Raw genomic sequence first — 22,477 nt, forward strand, 5'->3', positions numbered from 1 at the left:
CAGACCCTGACAGGAGTGTATCATGTGTCCATATGTATAAAGTGTATCATGTCCATATGTATGGAGTGCATATGTAAAAAGTGTATCAAGTGTATATGAATAGTGTCCATATGTATATCATGTGTCAATATTTATGGAGTGTATATGTATAGAATGTATCATGTGTGTATATGTGTATAGAGTGTATCATGTGTCCATATGCATACAGTGTATAATGTGTCCATATGTATGGAGTGTATCATGTGTCCATATGAATAGAGTGTACATGTACAAAGTCTATCATGTGCCCATGTGTATATGTATAGAATGTGTCCATATGTATGGAATGTATATGTATAGAGTGTATAATCTATGTATAGAATGTGTCCATATGAATAGAGTGTATCATGTGTCCATATGTATATTTAAAGAGTGTATGATGTGTCCATATGTATGGAGTGTATATGTATAAAGTCTATCATGTGTCCGTATGTATGGATTGTATATGTAAAGAATGTATCATGTGTCTATATGTATAAAGTGAATCATGTGTCCATATGTATGGAGTGTATATGTATAGAATGTATCACATGTCCATATGTATAGAGTGTTTCCTGTGTCCATATGTATGGGGTGTATATGTATAGAATGTATCATGTTTGTATAGAATGTGTCCATATGAATAGAGTGTATCATGTGTCCATATGTATAAAGTGTATCATATGTTCATATGTATGGAATGTATATGTATAGAATGTTTTTTGTGTGTATATGTTTGCAGGGTTTCCAGTGTATCATGTGTCCGTAGGTATGGAGTGTATCGTGTGCCCATATGTATAGAATGTATCATGTGTGTATATGTATAGAGTGTATCATATATGTATAGAATGTGTCCATATGTATGGAGTGCATATGTATAAAGTCTATCATGTGTGTATATGTTTAGAGTGTATAATGTGTCCATGTGTATCGTGTGTGTATATGTATACAATGTGTCCATATGTATGGTGTGTATATGTTAGCAGAGTGGCAATTTCACCAGCTTCCGGTAGCTCAATGGTATTGTGACTGACCTCTCACACCGGAGACCCGGGTTCTATCCCAGACCCTGACAGGAGTGTATCATGTGTCCCTATGTATGATGTGTGCATATGTAAAGAGTGTATCATGTGTATATGTATAGTGTCCATATGTATACAATGTATCATGTGTCTATATGTATAGAATGTATCATGTGTGTATATGTAAAAAGTGTATCATATATGTATAGAATGTGTCCATATGTATGGAGTGTATATGTATAAAGTCTACCATGTGTCCATATGTATGGAGTGTATAATGTGTCCATATGTATGGAGTGTGTCAAGTGTCCATATGTATAGAGTATATCATATGGCCGTAGGTATGGAGTGTATCGTGTGTCCATATGTATAAAGTGAATCATGTGTCCATATGAATAGAGTGTGCATGTGTCCATATGTATAGAATGTATATGTATAGAGTGTATAATATATGTATAGAATGTGTCCATATGACTAGAGTGTATCATGTGTCCATATGTATAGAGTGTTTCCTGTGTCCATATGTATGGGGTGTATATGTATAGAATGTATCATGTTTGTATATGTATAGAGTGTATCATGTGTCCATATGTATGGAACGTATACGTATAGAATATATCATGTGTCCATATGTATAAAGTGTATCATATGTATGGGGTGTATATGTATAGAATGTTTCATGTGTGTATATGTTTGCTGAGTTTCAACTCCACCAGCTTTCAGTGGTATAGTGACTGACTTCTCACACCGGAGACCCGGGTTCTATCCAAGACCCTGACAGGAGTGTATCATGTGTCCATATGTATAGAGTGTATATGTATAGAATGAATCATGATTGTATATGTATAGAATGTATCATGTGTACATGTGTCCATATGTATAGAGTGTATATGTGTGTGTATAAAGTCTATCATGTGTCCGAGTGTATATGTAAAGTGTATATGTGTATCATGTGTCCATTTGTATAGAGTGTGTATATGTATAGTGTGTCATGTGTCCATATGTATGGAGTGTATATGTATAGAACGTGTCCATATGTATGTGTATAGAGTATATAATATATGTATAGAATGTGTCCATATGCATAGAGTGTATCATGTGTCCATATGTATAGACTGTATCATGTGTGTATATGTATAGTGTATCATGTGTCCATATGTATGGAGTGTATATGTATAGAATGTGTCCATATGAATAGAGTGTATCAAGTGTCCATATGTATATGCATAGAGTGTATCATGTGTCCATTTGTATAGAATGTATCATGTGTGTATATGTATAGTGTGTATCATGTGTCCATATGTATATTGTGTGAACATGTATAATGTTTTGTGTGTGAATATTTAGTGTATCATGTTTGGAGTGTTTATGCATAGAGTTTATTGTGTATGTGTATAGATAGTATATGTAGAGTGTGTCAAGTGTGCATATGTCTATAGTGTATTATGCGTGCATTTGTATGGCGTGTATATGTATAGTTTATTGTGTGTATGTATAGATTGTATCGTGTGCATATGTATAGAGTGTATCATGTGTTCTCATGTATAGTATGTATACATATGTACAAGTATTATGTGTTACATTTTATGGAGTGTATATGTTTACAGTTTATCGTGTGTCTGTGTATAGATTGTATATGTAAAGTGTATCAAGTGTGCATATGTATGGAGTTTATTTGTACATACACACACACATGCACATACATAAACTTGATCCTTGCATAAACAAACACATGCAAACATGAAAATAACATTTAAAAATATGATTGATCTGGTATCTGTTAATGTATCTTAATGAAGCACTGGTGAAATAATTAAAAAATATTATAGCTATTAATGTGAGACTATTATCAATATACATTTTTATACAAAATATAGCTGTCGCACAGTATTAGTGTCATTTCCACCACAACACTGTAACTTTTAACAGCTTCTCTCCCATGGTGCACGATAACACTGAAAATTCTGTGCGACTGCCACAAAAGGGTGTACTCTGACAGTCGTGTCCAAATGTCGTGTGCAGTGGAAAGGCGGCTTAATAAGTGTTCCAGGATCAATAAGGGTGGAGCTTATGATGCAGTGTTTCAACCAATCGATTCAATGTTTCAGCCAATCAGATGTGCATGTGTGTGGTAGCTGGTCCTATGACCCGATTGAGCAAATTTAGTTTTTAATTTCCTCAATATTTGCATGTAAGATTATTCTTTACTCAACATAGAATATTGGTTGTAATGCACACATGATACTCTCCATGCATATGCACACATGATACACTATACATATATAAGTATTCTATACATATATACACACACAATACACTCCATACATGTGCACACATGATGCATTTTATACATAAACACAATACACTCCCATACATAGAGTATGCACACATGATACACTCTACATACACACACAAGATACACTACATATGCACACATGATGTATACTATTCATAAATACACACACGATACACTCCCATAAATATATACACATAATACACTATTCATTTACACACGATGCATACTATACATAAACAAATATTCTATACATATACACACGCGATACACTCCATACATATGCACACATGATGCATTCTATACATGTACACATACTACACTCCCATACATATGCACACATGATACAATACACACACAATACATCTTATACATATACACACTATACATATACACACATGAAACACTCCATTTTGGGTTTATCAGCTTCCAGTAGCTCAGTGGTTACGTGACTCACCTCTCACGCCAAAGACCCTGACAGGAGTGTATTGTGTGTGTGTGTGTGTGTATATGTGTAGAATATTTGTATATGTATACAATGTATCATGTGTATGTGTATCGTGTGTGTGTATATGTATAAAATGTATCAAGTGTGCATATGTATAGTGTATCATGTGTGTGTACATATGGGGTGTATACATATAGAGTATATCTTGTATAAAATGTATATGTACAGAGCAGGGGTCACCAACCTTTATGAAACTGAGAGCTACTTCTTGGGTACCGATTAATGTGGTAGCTACCAGTTTGATAAACACTTCTCAAATAACAAATTTGCTCAATTCACTTTTAATTATACTTTATGTTTTTGGTAATAAGTAATGATATTCATCCATGTGAAGACACTGATTATGTTAATGATTCTCACAAAAGTTATCAACAATGATTTAACAGGGTAGGAAATACCCTGTATTAAATGCATCAACGTGCAACACTTTATTTTTATATATCCCTGCAAATATTTACATTTTTAAATAATTACTTTTATTTTAGATGAAGCTTACTGGTAAGTGGCGCTATGGTGAGCTATTTTTAGAACAGGCCTGCGGGCAACACGTGATCCTCGCGGGCTACCTGGGCTACCATGTTGGTGACCCCTGGTATAGAGTGTGTTGTGTGTATATGTATGTAGTGTATATGTATGGAGCGTATCATGTGCCCAAATGTATAGAGTGTGTTGTGAATAGGGTGTATCGTGTGTATATGTATACAGCGTATGTATAGATTGTATCATGTGTGCATATGTATGCAGAGTGTTCATCAACTTCCAGTATGTTACACGACTCACTTTTCACACCAGAGACCCGGGTTTTATCCCAGACCCTAACAGGAGTGTACTGTGTGTGTATATATGTATAGACTGTATATGTATAGATTGTATCATGTGTCCATTTGTATTGAATGTGTATGTGTATAGAGTGCATATTTATGGGGTGTATCATGTGTCCAAATGTATAAAGTGTGTATGTATAGAGTATATTTATAGAATGTATCATGTGTGCATATGTATAGCCTGTTTAATGTGTGTGTATATGTATAGATTGTATCGTGTGCATACTGTATGTGTGGTGTATTGTGTCCATATGTATAGAGTGTATATACCTAAATATAGTGTATTGTGTGTGTGTATATGTATGGCGTGTATATGTTTAGAGTTTATCGTGTGTATAGATTGTATATGTATGTAGTGTATCGTGTGCCTATGTATAGAGTGTGTAGATGTATGAGCTATGCATATGTATGAACTGAATATGTATGCAGTGTTCATCAACTTCCAGTAGCTCAGTGGTTTCGTGAATGACCTCTCACACCAGAGACCTGGGTTCTATCCTAGACCCAGGAGTGTATCATGCGTGCATATGTATGAAGTGTATATGTAAAGAGTGTATATGTATAAAGTGTATCATGTGTGTGTATGGCGTGTATATGTTTAGTTTATTGTGTCTCTGTGTGTGTGTGTGTGTATAGATAGTAAATGTATAGAGTGTAAAAGTACAGACATGTATCATGTGTGCAAATGTATGGAGTGTATTGTGTCCACATGTATAGAGTGTGTATAAATATATGTATGTATAGAGTGTATATGGTTACAGTTTATTGTGTGTGTGTATGGATTGTATCATATGTGCATATGTATAAAGTGTGAAACTGTTTGGGCTGTGTATATGTATGCAATTGACTGACCTCTCACACCGGAGACCCGGGTTCTATCCCAGACCCTGACAGGAGTGTATCATGTGTCCATATGTATGGCGTGTATATGTAAACAGTGTATCATGTGTCTATATGTATAAAGTGTACCATGTCCATATGTATAGAGTGCATATGTACAGAGTGTATCATGTGTCAATATGTATGGAGTGTATATGTATAGAATGTATCATATGTGTATAGAGTGTATCATGTGTCCATATGTATGGAGTGTATATGTATATAATGTATCATGTGTATATGCTTGCAAAGTGTCAACTTCAACAGCTTCCAGTAGCTCAGTGGTATTGTGACTGACCTCTGGAGGGCACACTGGAGACCGGAGTTCTATCCCAGACCTTGACAGGAGTATATCACGTTTCAATATGTATAGAATGTATCATGTGTGTGTATATGTATAGAGTCTATCATATATGTATATGTAAACAGTGTATTATGTATAGAATGTATCATGTGTCCATGTGTATATGTAAACAGTGTATATGTATGGAATGTATCATGTGTCCATATGTATAGAATGTATCATGTGTGTATATGTAAAAAGTGTATCATATATGTATAGAATGTGTCCATATGTATGGAGTGTATATGTATTAAGTCTATCTAACTGATATAACACCGGAGACCCGGGTTCTATCCAAGACCCTGACAAGAGTGTATCAAATGTATGTATATGTATAGAATGATGTATAGAATGAAACATGATTGTATATGTATAGAATGTATCATGTGTCCATTTGTATAGAGTGTATAATGTGTCCATATGTATGGAGTGTATCATGTGTCAATATGTATAGAATGTATCATGTGTCTGTAGGTATGGAGTGTATCATGTGTCCATATGTATAGAGTTTACATGTACATAGTCTATCATGTGTCCATTTGTATAGAGTGTATCATGTGTCCATATGTGTATATGTATAGAATGTGTCCATATGTATAGAGTGTATATGTATAGAATGTATCATGTGTCAATATGTATAGAGTGTATCATGTGTCCGTAGGTATGGAGTGTATCGTGTGTCCATATGTATAGAATGTATCATGTGTGTATATGTATAGAGTGTATCATATATGTATAGAATGTGTCCATATGTATGGAGTGCATATGTATAAAGTCTATCATGTGTGTATATGTTTAGAGTGTATTATGTGTCCATGTGTATCGTGTGTGTATATGTATACAATGTGTCCATATGTATGGTGTGTATATGTTTGCAGAGTGGCAATTTCACCAGCTTCCGGTAGCTCAGTGGTATTGTGACTGACCTTTCACACTGGAGACCCGGGTTCTATCCCAGACCCTGACAGGAGTGTATCATGTGTCCATATGTATAAAGTGTATCATGTCCATATGTATGGAGTGCATATGTAAAAAGTGTATCAAGTGTATATGAATAGTGTCCATATGTATATCATGTGTCAATATTTATGGAGTGTATATGTATAGAATGTATCATGTGTGTATATGTGTATAGAGTGTATCATGTGTCCATATGCATACAGTGTATAATGTGTCCATATGTATGGAGTGTATCATGTGTCCATATGAATAGAGTGTACATGTACAAAGTCTATCATGTGCCCATGTGTATATGTATAGAATGTATCATGTGTGTATATGTATAGAATGTGTCCATATGTATGGAATGTATATGTATAGAGTGTATAATCTATGTATAGAATGTGTCCATATGAATAGAGTGTATCATGTGTCCATATGTATATTTAAAGAGTGTATGATGTGTCCATATGTATGGAGTGTATATGTATAAAGTCTATCATGTGTCCGTATGTATGGATTGTATATGTAAAGAATGTATCATGTGTCTATATGTATAAAGTGAATCATGTGTCCATATGTATGGAGTGTATATGTATAGAATGTATCACATGTCCATATGTATAGAGTGTTTCCTGTGTCCATATGTATGGGGTGTATATGTATAGAATGTATCATGTTTGTATAGAATGTGTCCATATGAATAGAGTGTATCATGTGTCCATATGTATAAAGTGTATCATATGTTCATATGTATGGAATGTATATGTATAGAATGTTTTTTGTGTGTATATGTTTGCAGGGTTTCCAGTGTATCATGTGTCCGTAGGTATGGAGTGTATCGTGTGCCCATATGTATAGAATGTATCATGTGTGTATATGTATAGAGTGTATCATATATGTATAGAATGTGTCCATATGTATGGAGTGCATATGTATAAAGTCTATCATGTGTGTATATGTTTAGAGTGTATAATGTGTCCATGTGTATCGTGTGTGTATATGTATACAATGTGTCCATATGTATGGTGTGTATATGTTAGCAGAGTGGCAATTTCACCAGCTTCCGGTAGCTCAATGGTATTGTGACTGACCTCTCACACCGGAGACCCGGGTTCTATCCCAGACCCTGACAGGAGTGTATCATGTGTCCCTATGTATGATGTGTGCATATGTAAAGAGTGTATCATGTGTATATGTATAGTGTCCATATGTATACAATGTATCATGTGTCTATATGTATAGAATGTATCATGTGTGTATATGTAAAAAGTGTATCATATATGTATAGAATGTGTCCATATGTATGGAGTGTATATGTATAAAGTCTACCATGTGTCCATATGTATGGAGTGTATAATGTGTCCATATGTATGGAGTGTGTCAAGTGTCCATATGTATAGAGTATATCATATGGCCGTAGGTATGGAGTGTATCGTGTGTCCATATGTATAAAGTGAATCATGTGTCCATATGAATAGAGTGTGCATGTGTCCATATGTATAGAATGTATATGTATAGAGTGTATAATATATGTATAGAATGTGTCCATGTGACTAGAGTGTATCATGTGTCCATATGTATAGAGTGTTTCCTGTGTCCATATGTATGGGGTGTATATGTATAGAATGTATCATGTTTGTATATGTATAGAGTGTATCATGTGTCCATATGTATGGAACGTATACGTATAGAATATATCATGTGTCCATATGTATAAAGTGTATCATATGTATGGGGTGTATATGTATAGAATGTTTCATGTGTGTATATGTTTGCTGAGTTTCAACTCCACCAGCTTTCAGTGGTATAGTGACTGACTTCTCACACCGGAGACCCGGGTTCTATCCAAGACCCTGACAGGAGTGTATCATGTGTCCATATGTATAGAGTGTATATGTATAGAATGAATCATGATTGTATATGTATAGAATGTATCATGTGTACATGTGTCCATATGTATAGAGTGTATATGTGTGTGTATAAAGTCTATCATGTGTCCGAGTGTATATGTAAAGTGTATATGTGTATCATGTGTCCATTTGTATAGAGTGTGTATATGTATAGTGTGTCATGTGTCCATATGTATGGAGTGTATATGTATAGAACGTGTCCATATGTATGTGTATAGAGTATATAATATATGTATAGAATGTGTCCATATGCATAGAGTGTATCATGTGTCCATATGTATAGACTGTATCATGTGTGTATATGTATAGTGTATCATGTGTCCATATGTATGGAGTGTATATGTATAGAATGTGTCCATATGAATAGAGTGTATCAAGTGTCCATATGTATATGCATAGAGTGTATCATGTGTCCATTTGTATAGAATGTATCATGTGTGTATATGTATAGTGTGTATCATGTGTCCATATGTATATTGTGTGAACATGTATAATGTTTTGTGTGTGAATATTTAGTGTATCATGTTTGGAGTGTTTATGCATAGAGTTTATTGTGTATGTGTATAGATAGTATATGTAGAGTGTGTCAAGTGTGCATATGTCTATAGTGTATTATGCGTGCATTTGTATGGCGTGTATATGTATAGTTTATTGTGTGTATGTATAGATTGTATCGTGTGCATATGTATAGAGTGTATCATGTGTCCTCATGTATAGTATGTATACATATGTACAAGTATTATGTGTTACATTTTATGGAGTGTATATGTTTACAGTTTATCGTGTGTCTGTGTATAGATTGTATATGTAAAGTGTATCAAGTGTGCATATGTATGGAATGTATATGTATAGAGTGTAAATGTATAGAGTGGATCATGATTGTATATGTATAGAATGTGTCCATATGTATAGAGTGTATCATGTGTCTTTAGGTATGGAGTGTATCGTGTGTCCATATGTATAGAATGTATCGTGTGTATATGTATAGAGTGTATGTATATGTTTGCAGAGTGGCAATTTCACCAGCTTCTGGTAGCTCAGTGGTATTGTGACTGACCTCTCACACTGGAGACCCGGGTTCTATCCCAGACCCTGACAGGAGTGTATCATGTGTCCATATGTATAAAGTGTATCATGTCCATATGTATGGAGTCTATATGTATAGACTGTCTATATGTAGCGTCCATATGTATAGAATGTATCATGTCCATGTGTATGGAGTGCATATGTAAAGAGTGTATCATGTGTATATGTATAGTGTATACATATGTATAGTGTCCATGTGTATAGAGTGTATAATATATATATAGAATGTGTCCATATGAATAGAGTGTATCATGGGTCCATATGTATATTTAAAGAATGTATCATGTGTCTATATATGTATTAAATGTATCATGAGTCCATACGTATGGAGTGTATATGTATAGAATTTATCATGTTTGTATATGTATAGAGTGTATAATGTGTCCGTATGTATGGAGTGTATCATGTGTCCGTAGGTATGGAGTGTATCATGTGTCCATATGTGTAGAGTGTACATGTACAAAGTCTATCATGTGTCCATATGTATAGAGTGTATCAAGTGTGTATATATATAGAATGTATATGTATAGAGTGTATGTTGCAGAGTGTCAATCTACCAGCTTCAGTGGTATAGTGACCAACCTCTCACACCGGAGACCCGGGTTCTATCCAAGACCCTGACAGGAGTGTATCAAGTGTATGTATATGTATAGAATGAATCATGATTGTATATGTATAGAATGTGTCCATTTGTATAGAGTGTATCATGTGTCCGTAGGTATGGAGTGTATCATGTGTCCATATGTATAGAGTTTACATGTACAAAGTCTATCATGTGTATATGTATATAATGTGTCCATATGTATGGAATGTATATGTATAGAGTGTAAATGTATAGAGTGGATCATGATTGTATATGTATAGAATGTGTCCATATGTATAGAGTGTATCATGTGTCTTTAGGTATGGAGTGTATCGTGTGTCCATATGTATAGAATGTATCGTGTGTATATGTATAGAGTGTATGTATATGTTTGCAGAGTGGCAATATCACCAGCTTCTGGTAGCTCAGTGGTATTGTGACTGACCTCTCACACTGGAGACCCGGGTTCTATCCCAGACCCTGACAGGAGTGTATCATGTGTCCATATGTATAAAGTGTATCATGTCCATATGTATGGAGTCTATATGTATAGACTGTCTATATGTAGCGTCCATATGTATAGAATGTATCATGTCCATGTGTATGGAGTGCATATGTAAAGAGTGTATCATGTGTATATGTATAGTGTATACATATGTATAGTGTCCATGTGTATAGAGTGTATAATATATATATATCCCAGACCCTGACAAGAGTGTATCATGTGTCAGTATGTATGGTGTGTATATGTATAGAATGTATCATGTGTGTATATGTAAAAAGTGTATCATATATGTATAGAATGTGTCCATATGTATGGAGAGTATATGTATAAAGTCTGTCATGTTTCCATATGTGAAGAGTGTATCATGTGTCCATATGTATAGAGTGTATAATGTGTCCGTATGGAGTGTATCATGTGTCCATAAGTATAGAGTGTACATGTACAAAATCTATCATGTGTCCATATGTATAGAGTGTATAATATATGTATAGAATGTGTCCATATGTATATGTATAAAATGCATCATGTGTCCATATGTATAAAGTGTATCATATGTTCATATGTATGGGGTGTATATGTATAGCATGTTTCATTTGTGTATATGTATAGAGTGTATCATATATGTATAGAATGTGTCCATATGTATGGAGTGCATATGTATAAAGTCTATCATGTGTGTATATGTTTAGAGTGTATTGTGTGTGTGTATATGTATACAATGTGTCCATATGTATGGTGTGTATATGTTTGCAGAGTGGCAATTTCACCAGCTTCCGGTAGCTCAGTGGTATTGTGACTGACCTCTCACACCGGAGACCCGAGTTCTATCCCAGACCCCGACAGGAGTGTATCATGTGTCCATATCTATAAAGTGTATCATGTCCATATGTATGGAGTGCATATGTAGAAAGTGTATCATGTGTATATGTATAGTGTCCATATGTATATCATGTGTCAATATGTATGGAGTGTATATGTATAAAATGTATCATATGTGTATAGAGTGTATCATGTGTCCATATGTATGGAGTGTATATGTATATAATGTATCATGTGTATATGCTTGCAAAGTGTCAACTTCAACAGCTTCCAGTAGCTCAGTGGTATTGTGACTGACCTCTGGAGGGCACACTGGAGACCAGAGTTCTATCCCAGACCTTGACAGGAGTATATCACGTTTCCATATGTATAGAATGTATCATGTGTGTATATGTATAGAGTCTATCATATATGTATATGTAAACAGTGTATTATGTATAGAATGTATCATGTGTCCATGTGTATATGTATGGAATGTATCATGTGTCCATATGTATAGAATGTATCATGTGTGTATATGTAAAAAGTGTATCATATATGTATAGAATGTGTCCATATGTATGGAGTGTATATGTATTAAGTCTATCTAACTGATATAACACCGGAGACCCGGGTTCTATCCAAGACCCTGACAAGAGTGTATCAAATGTATGTATATGTATAGAATGATGTATAGAATGAAACATGATTGTATATGTATAGAATGTATCATGTGTCCATTTGTATAGAGTGTATAATGTGTCCATATGTATGGAGTGTATCATGTGTCAATATGTATAGAATGTATCATGTGTCCGTAGGTATGGAGTGTATCATGTGTCCATATGTATAGAGTTTACATGTACATAGTCTATCATGTGTCCATTTGTATAGAGTGTATCATGTGTCCATATGTGTATATGTATAGAATGTGTCCATATGTATAGAGTGTATATGTATAGAGTGTATCATGTGTCCGTAGGTATGGAGTGTATCGTGTGTCCATATGTATAGAATGTATCATGTGTGTATATGTATAGAGTGTATCATATATGTATAGAATGTGTCCATATGTATGGAGTGCATATGTATAAAGTCTATCATGTGTGTATATGTTTAGAGTGTATTATGTGTCCATGTGTATCGTGTGTGTATATGTATACAATGTGTCCATATGTATGGTGTGTATATGTTTGCAGAGTGGCAATTTCACCAGCTTCCGGTAGCTCAGTGGTATTGTGACTGACCTTTCACACTGGAGACCCGGGTTCTATCCCAGACCCTGACAGGAGTGTATCATGTGTCCATATGTATAAAGTGTATCATGTCCATATGTATGGAGTGCATATGTAAAAAGTGTATCAAGTGTATATGTATAGTGTCCATATGTATATCATGTGTCAATATTTATGGAGTGTATATGTATAGAATGTATCATGTGTGTATATGTGTATAGAGTGTATCATGTGTCCATATGTATACAGTGTATAATGTGTCCATATGTATGGAGTGTATCATGTGTCCATATGAATAGAGTGTACATGTACAGAATGTATCATGTATCATGTGTCAATATGTATAGAATGTATCATGTGTCCGTAGGTATGGAGTGTATCATGTGTCCATATGTATAGAGTTTACATGTACATAGTCTATCATGTGTCCATTTGTATAGAGTGTATCATGTGTCCATATGTGTATATGTATAGAATGTGTCCATATGTATAGAGTGTATATGTATAGAATGTATCATGTGTCCATATGTATAGAGTGTATCATATGTCCGTAGGTATGGAGTGTATCGTGTGTCCATATGTATAGAATGTATCATGTGTGTATATGTATAGAGTGTATCATATATGTATAGAATGTGTCCATATGTATGGAGTGCATATGTATAAAGTCTATCATGTGTGTATATGTTTAGAGTGTATTATGTGTCCATGTGTATCGTGTGTGTATATGTATACAATGTGTCCATATGTATGGTGTGTATATGTTTGCAGAGTGGCAATTTCACCAGCTTCCGGTAGCTCAGTGGTATTGTGACTGACCTTTCACACTGGAGACCCGGGTTCTATCCCAGACCCTGACAGGAGTGTATCATGTGTCCATATGTATAAAGTGTATCATGTCCATATGTATGGAGTGCATATGTAAAAAGTGTATCAAGTGTATATGTATAGTGTCCATATGTATATCATGTGTCAATATTTATGGAGTGTATATGTATAGAATGTATCATGTGTGTATATGTGTATAGAGTGTATCATGTGTCCATATGTATACAGTGTATAATGTGTCCATATGTATGGAGTGTATCATGTGTCCATATGAATAGAGTGTACATGTACAGAATGTATCATGTGTGTATATGTATAGAATGTGTCCATATGTATGGAATGTATATGTATAGAGTGTATAATATATGTATAGAATGTGTCCATATGAATAGAGTGTATCATGTGTCCATATGTATATTTAAAGAGTGTATGATGTGTCCATGTGTATCATGTGTCCATATGTATGGAGTGTATATGTATAAAGTCTATCATGTGTCCGTATGTATGGATTGTATATGTAAAGAATGTATCATGTGTCTATATGTATAAAGTGAATCATGTGTCCATATGTATGGAGTGTATATGTATAGAATGTATCATATGTCCATATGTATAGAGTGTTTCCTGTGTCCATATGTATGGGGTGTATATGTATAGAATGTATCATGTTTGTATAGAATGTGTCCATATGAATAGAGTGTATCATATGTCCATATGTAAATGTATATGTATAGAATGTATCATGTGTCCATATGTATAAAGTGTATCATATGTTCATATGTATGGAATGTATATGTATAGAATGTTTTTTGTGTGTATATGTTTGCAGGGTTTCCAGTGTATCATGTGTCCGTAGGTATGGAGTGTATCGTGTGCCCATATGTATAGAATGTATCATGTGTGTATATGTATAGAGTGTATCATATATGTATAGAATGTGTCCATATGTATGGAGTGCATATGTATAAAGTCTATCATGTGTGTATATGTTTAGAGTGTATAATGTGTCCATGTGTATCGTGTGTGTATATGTATACAATGTGTCCATATGTATGGTGTGTATATGTTAGCAGAGTGGCAATTTCACCAGCTTCCAGTAGCTCAATGGTATTGTGACTGACCTCTCACACCGGAGACCCGGGTTCTATCCCAGACCCTGACAGGAGTGTATCATGTGTCCCTATGTATGATGTGTGCATATGTAAAGAGTGTATCATGTATAGTGTCCATATGTATACAATGTATCATGTGTCTATATGTATAGAATGTATCATGTGTGTATATGTAAAAAGTGTATCATATATGTATAGAATGTGTCCATATGTATGGAGTGTATATGTATAAAGTCTACCATGTGTCCATATGTATGGAGTGTATAATGTGTCCATATGTATGGAGTGTGTCAAGTGTCCATATGTATAGAGTATATCATATGGCCGTAGGTATGGAGTGTATCGTGTGTCCATATGTATGGAGTGTATCATGTGTCAATATGTATAGAATGTATCATGTGTCCGTAGGTATGGAGTGTATCATGTGTCCATATGTATAGAGTTTACATGTACATAGTCTATCATGTGTCCATTTGTATAGAGTGTATCATGTGTCCATATGTGTATATGTATAGAATGTGTCCATATGTATAGAGTGTATATGTATAGAGTGTATCATGTGTCCGTAGGTATGGAGTGTATCGTGTGTCCATATGTATAGAATGTATCATGTGTGTATATGTATAGAGTGTATCATATATGTATAGAATGTGTCCATATGTATGGAGTGCATATGTATAAAGTCTATCATGTGTGTATATGTTTAGAGTGTATTATGTGTCCATGTGTATCGTGTGTGTATATGTATACAATGTGTCCATATGTATGGTGTGTATATGTTTGCAGAGTGGCAATTTCACCAGCTTCCGGTAGCTCAGTGGTATTGTGACTGACCTTTCACACTGGAGACCCGGGTTCTATCCCAGACCCTGACAGGAGTGTATCATGTGTCCATATGTATAAAGTGTATCATGTCCATATGTATGGAGTGCATATGTAAAAAGTGTATCAAGTGTATATGTATAGTGTCCATATGTATATCATGTGTCAATATTTATGGAGTGTATATGTATAGAATGTATCATGTGTGTATATGTGTATAGAGTGTATCATGTGTCCATATGTATACAGTGTATAATGTGTCCATATGTATGGAGTGTATCATGTGTCCATATGAATAGAGTGTACATGTACAGAATGTATCATGTGTGTATATGTATAGAATGTGTCCATATGTATGGAATGTATATGTATAGAGTGTATAATATATGTATAGAATGTGTCCATATGAATAGAGTGTATCATGTGTCCATATGTATATTTAAAGAGTGTATGATGTGTCCATGTGTATCATGTGTCCATATGTATGGAGTGTATATGTATAAAGTCTATCATGTGTCCGTATGTATGGATTGTATATGTAAAGAATGTATCATGTGTCTATATGTATAAAGTGAATCATGTGTCCATATGTATGGAGTGTATATGTATAGAATGTATCATATGTCCATATGTATAGAGTGTTTCCTGTGTCCATATGTATGGGGTGTATATGTATAGAATGTATCATGTTTGTATAGAATGTGTCCATATGAATAGAGTGTATCATATGTCCATATGTAAATGTATATGTATAGAATGTATCATGTGTCCATATGTATAAAGTGTATCATATGTTCATATGTATGGAATGTATATGTATAGAATGTTTTTTGTGTGTATATGTTTGCAGGGTTTCCAGTGTATCATGTGTCCGTAGGTATGGAGTGTATCGTGTGCCCATATGTATAGAATGTATCATGTGTGTATATGTATAGAGTGTATCATATATGTATAGAATGTGTCCATATGTATGGAGTGCATATGTATAAAGTCTATCATGTGTGTATATGTTTAGAGTGTATAATGTGTCCATGTGTATCGTGTGTGTATATGTATACAATGTGTCCATATGTATGGTGTGTATATGTTAGCAGAGTGGCAATTTCACCAGCTTCCAGTAGCTCAATGGTATTGTGACTGACCTCTCACACCGGAGACCCGGGTTCTATCCCAGACCCTGACAGGAGTGTATCATGTGTCCCTATGTATGATGTGTGCATATGTAAAGAGTGTATCATGTATAGTGTCCATATGTATACAATGTATCATGTGTCTATATGTATAGAATGTATCATGTGTGTATATGTAAAAAGTGTATCATATATGTATAGAATGTGTCCATATGTATGGAGTGTATATGTATAAAGTCTACCATGTGTCCATATGTATGGAGTGTATAATGTGTCCATATGTATGGAGTGTGTCAAGTGTCCATATGTATAGAGTATATCATATGGCCGTAGGTATGGAGTGTATCGTGTGTCCATATGTATGGAGTGTATCATGTGTCAATATGTATAGAATGTATCATGTGTCCGTAGGTATGGAGTGTATCATGTGTCCATATGTATAGAGTTTACATGTACATAGTCTATCATGTGTCCATTTGTATAGAGTGTATCATGTGTCCATATGTGTATATGTATAGAATGTGTCCATATGTATAGAGTGTATATGTATAGAGTGTATCATGTGTCCGTAGGTATGGAGTGTATCGTGTGTCCATATGTATAGAATGTATCATGTGTGTATATGTATAGAGTGTATCATATATGTATAGAATGTGTCCATATGTATGGAGTGCATATGTATAAAGTCTATCATGTGTGTATATGTTTAGAGTGTATTATGTGTCCATGTGTATCGTGTGTGTATATGTATACAATGTGTCCATATGTATGGTGTGTATATGTTTGCAGAGTGGCAATTTCACCAGCTTCCGGTAGCTCAGTGGTATTGTGACTGACCTTTCACACTGGAGACCCGGGTTCTATCCCAGACCCTGACAGGAGTGTATCATGTGTCCATATGTATAAAGTGTATCATGTCCATATGTATGGAGTGCATATGTAAAAAGTGTATCAAGTGTATATGTATAGTGTCCATATGTATATCATGTGTCAATATTTATGGAGTGTATATGTATAGAATGTATCATGTGTGTATATGTGTATAGAGTGTATCATGTGTCCATATGTATACAGTGTATAATGTGTCCATATGTATGGAGTGTATCATGTGTCCATATGAATAGAGTGTACATGTACAGAATGTATCATGTATCATGTGTCAATATGTATAGAATGTATCATGTGTCCGTAGGTATGGAGTGTATCATGTGTCCATATGTATAGAGTTTACATGTACATAGTCTATCATGTGTCCATTTGTATAGAGTGTATCATGTGTCCATATGTGTATATGTATAGAATGTGTCCATATGTATAGAGTGTATATGTATAGAATGTATCATGTGTCCATATGTATAGAGTGTATCATATGTCCGTAGGTATGGAGTGTATCGTGTGTCCATATGTATAGAATGTATCATGTGTGTATATGTATAGAGTGTATCATATATGTATAGAATGTGTCCATATGTATGGAGTGCATATGTATAAAGTCTATCATGTGTGTATATGTTTAGAGTGTATTATGTGTCCATGTGTATCGTGTGTGTATATGTATACAATGTGTCCATATGTATGGTGTGTATATGTTTGCAGAGTGGCAATTTCACCAGCTTCCGGTAGCTCAGTGGTATTGTGACTGACCTTTCACACTGGAGACCCGGGTTCTATCCCAGACCCTGACAGGAGTGTATCATGTGTCCATATGTATAAAGTGTATCATGTCCATATGTATGGAGTGCATATGTAAAAAGTGTATCAAGTGTATATGTATAGTGTCCATATGTATATCATGTGTCAATATTTATGGAGTGTATATGTATAGAATGTATCATGTGTGTATATGTGTATAGAGTGTATCATGTGTCCATATGTATACAGTGTATAATGTGTCCATATGTATGGAGTGTATCATGTGTCCATATGAATAGAGTGTACATGTACAGAATGTATCATGTGTGTATATGTATAGAATGTGTCCATATGTATGGAATGTATATGTATAGAGTGTATAATATATGTATAGAATGTGTCCATATGAATAGAGTGTATCATGTGTCCATATGTATATTTAAAGAGTGTATGATGTGTCCATGTGTATCATGTGTCCATATGTATGGAGTGTATATGTATAAAGTCTATCATGTGTCCGTATGTATGGATTGTATATGTAAAGAATGTATCATGTGTCTATATGTATAAAGTGAATCATGTGTCCATATGTATGGAGTGTATATGTATAGAATGTATCATATGTCCATATGTATAGAGTGTTTCCTGTGTCCATATGTATGGGGTGTATATGTATAGAATGTATCATGTTTGTATAGAATGTGTCCATATGAATAGAGTGTATCATATGTCCATATGTAAATGTATATGTATAGAATGTATCATGTGTCCATATGTATAAAGTGTATCATATGTTCATATGTATGGAATGTATATGTATAGAATGTTTTTTGTGTGTATATGTTTGCAGGGTTTCCAGTGTATCATGTGTCCGTAGGTATGGAGTGTATCGTGTGCCCATATGTATAGAATGTATCATGTGTGTATATGTATAGAGTGTATCATATATGTATAGAATGTGTCCATATGTATGGAGTGCATATGTATAAAGTCTATCATGTGTGTATATGTTTAGAGTGTATAATGTGTCCATGTGTATCGTGTGTGTATATGTATACAATGTGTCCATATGTATGGTGTGTATATGTTAGCAGAGTGGCAATTTCACCAGCTTCCAGTAGCTCAATGGTATTGTGACTGACCTCTCACACCGGAGACCCGGGTTCTATCCCAGACCCTGACAGGAGTGTATCATGTGTCCCTATGTATGATGTGTGCATATGTAAAGAGTGTATCATGTATAGTGTCCATATGTATACAATGTATCATGTGTCTATATGTATAGAATGTATCATGTGTGTATATGTAAAAAGTGTATCATATATGTATAGAATGTGTCCATATGTATGGAGTGTATATGTATAAAGTCTACCATGTGTCCATATGTATGGAGTGTATAATGTGTCCATATGTATGGAGTGTGTCAAGTGTCCATATGTATAGAGTATATCATATGGCCGTAGGTATGGAGTGTATCGTGTGTCCATATGTATAAAGTGAATCATGTGTCCATATGAATAGAGTGTGCATGTGTCCATATGTATAGAATTTATATGTATAGAGTGTATAATATATGTATAGAATGTGTCCATATGACTAGAGTGTATCATGTGTCCATATGTATAGAGTATATCATATGGCCGTAGGTATGGAGTGTATCGTGTGTCCATATGTATAAAGTGAATCATGTGTCCATATGAATAGAGTGTGCATGTGTCCATATGTATAGAATGTATATGTATAGAGTGTATAATATATGTATAGAATGTGTCCATATGACTAGAGTGTATCATGTGTCCATATGTATAGAGTGTTTCCTGTGTCCATATGTATGGGGTGTATATGTATAGAATGTATCATGTTTGTATATGTATAGAGTGTATCATGTGTCCATATGTATGGAACGTATACATATAGAATATATCATGTGTCCATATGTATAAAGTGTATCATATGTATGGGGTGTATATGTATAGAATGTTTCATGTCTGTATATGTTTGCTGAGTTTCAACTCCACCAGCTTTCAGTGGTATAGTGACTGACTTCTCACACCGGAGACCCGGGTTCTATCCAAGACCCTGACAGGAGTGTATCATGTGTCCATATGTATAGAGTGTATATGTATAGAATGAATCATGATTGTATATGTATAGAATGTATCATGTGTACATGTGTCCATATGTATAGAGTGTATATGTGTGTGTATAAAGTCTATCATGTGTCCGAGTGTATATGTAAAGTGTATATGTGTATCATGTGTCCATTTGTATAGAGTGTGTATATGTATAGTGTGTCATGTGTCCATATGTATGGAGTGTATATGTATAGAACGTGTCCATATGTATGTGTATAGAGTATATAATATATGTATAGAATGTGTCCATATGCATAGAGTGTATCATGTGTCCATATGTATAGACTGTATCATGTGTGTATATGTATAGTGTATCATGTGTCCATATGTATGGAGTGTATATGTATAGAATGTGTCCATATGAATAGAGTGTATCAAGTGTCCATATGTATATGCATAGAGTGTATCATGTGTCCATTTGTATAGAATGTATCATGTGTGTATATGTATAGTGTGTATCATGTGTCCATATGTATATTGTGTGAACATGTATAATGTTTTGTGTGTGAATATTTAGTGTATCATGTTTGGAGTGTTTATGCATAGAGTTTATTGTGTATGTGTATAGATAGTATATGTAGAGTGTGTCAAGTGTGCATATGTCTAGAGTGTATCATGCGTGCATTTGTATGGCGTGTATATGTATAGATGTAATTGTGTGTATGTATAGATTGTATCATGTGTGCATATGTATAGAGTGTATCATGTGTTCTCATGTATAGTATGTATACATATGTACAAGTATTATGTGTTACATTTTATGGAGTGTATATGTTTACAGTTTATCGTGTGTCTGTGTATAGATTGTATATGTAAAGAGTGTATCAAGTGTGCATATGTATGGAGTTTATTTGTACATACACACACACATGCACATACATAAACTTGATCCTTGCATAAACAAACACATGCAAACATGAAAATAACATTTAAAAATATGATTGATCTGGTATCTGTTAATGTATCTTAATGAAGCACTGGTGAAATAATTAAAAAATATTATAGCTATTAATGTGAGACTATTATCAATATACATTTTATACAAAATATAGCTGTCGCACAGTATTAGTGTCATTTCCACCACAACACTGTAACTTTTAAAAGTTTGTGTGAAAGATTATTTAAGGGGTTTCCTATGAAAATGAATAGTGCCATCTGAGAACAGGTTCAAGATGGAGGAAATTTAAATTTTGATCAACAACACTTGAAGAAAAATCAAGGTAAATATTGCTTGATAAGGAAATACATTTATTAAAAGTCATATCCAAACATGTTGTACCTTCAAAGATGTTTTTAAAAACCAAACAAAATGAAGGTAAATAAGAGTGTTTTGTATACATGAAAGGCTAGTATCAATTCAAAGCTAATCGGTGAAGCCATTTTAAATTTTTTCTCAATAAACTGTTAATATAAAATGTCATTTCTACCACTGTCATTTCCATCACCACACCCATTTTTAAAAAACATTTTAAAAGTTGTAATCTCACATTAAAAGTGTATTATTCACAATGTATAAGTTCATGCTCTGTTTAAAATACAAATTAATTTAATTTATTTTCTAATAAGCTCTTAACCAAATTAATATTAAATTTTAGAGTGTGACAGGTGTACAATTCAGCATACAACTAGTTTATTTCATTGACTAATGTATAATTATATATATATATATATATATATATATATATATATATATATATATATATATATATATATATATATATATTGTGGAAAGATTGCTTAAACTAGATATAAAATGATCTTAGACAATGTTTTACTTCCATAATTTATTTTATTTTGAAATAAAAGCTGTATATTGAGATGTGATGGAAATTACATTTGTTCAGTTCACGATGGAAAGTTTTTAAAATTTCT

General features: G+C 34.0%; 1 protein-coding gene across 2 annotated transcripts in view; it reads left to right on the plus strand.

The window, feature by feature from the left end:
• The window catches only part of lrwd1 (leucine-rich repeats and WD repeat domain containing 1), a 779,065-nt gene that overhangs the window by 435,785 nt on the left and 320,803 nt on the right, over nucleotides 1-22,477 (plus strand). The window lies entirely within an intron of this gene.

This window comes from Danio rerio, chromosome 5, assembly GCF_049306965.1.
Source record: "Danio rerio strain Tuebingen ecotype United States chromosome 5, GRCz12tu, whole genome shotgun sequence".
NCBI lineage: Eukaryota > Metazoa > Chordata > Actinopteri > Cypriniformes > Danionidae > Danio > Danio rerio.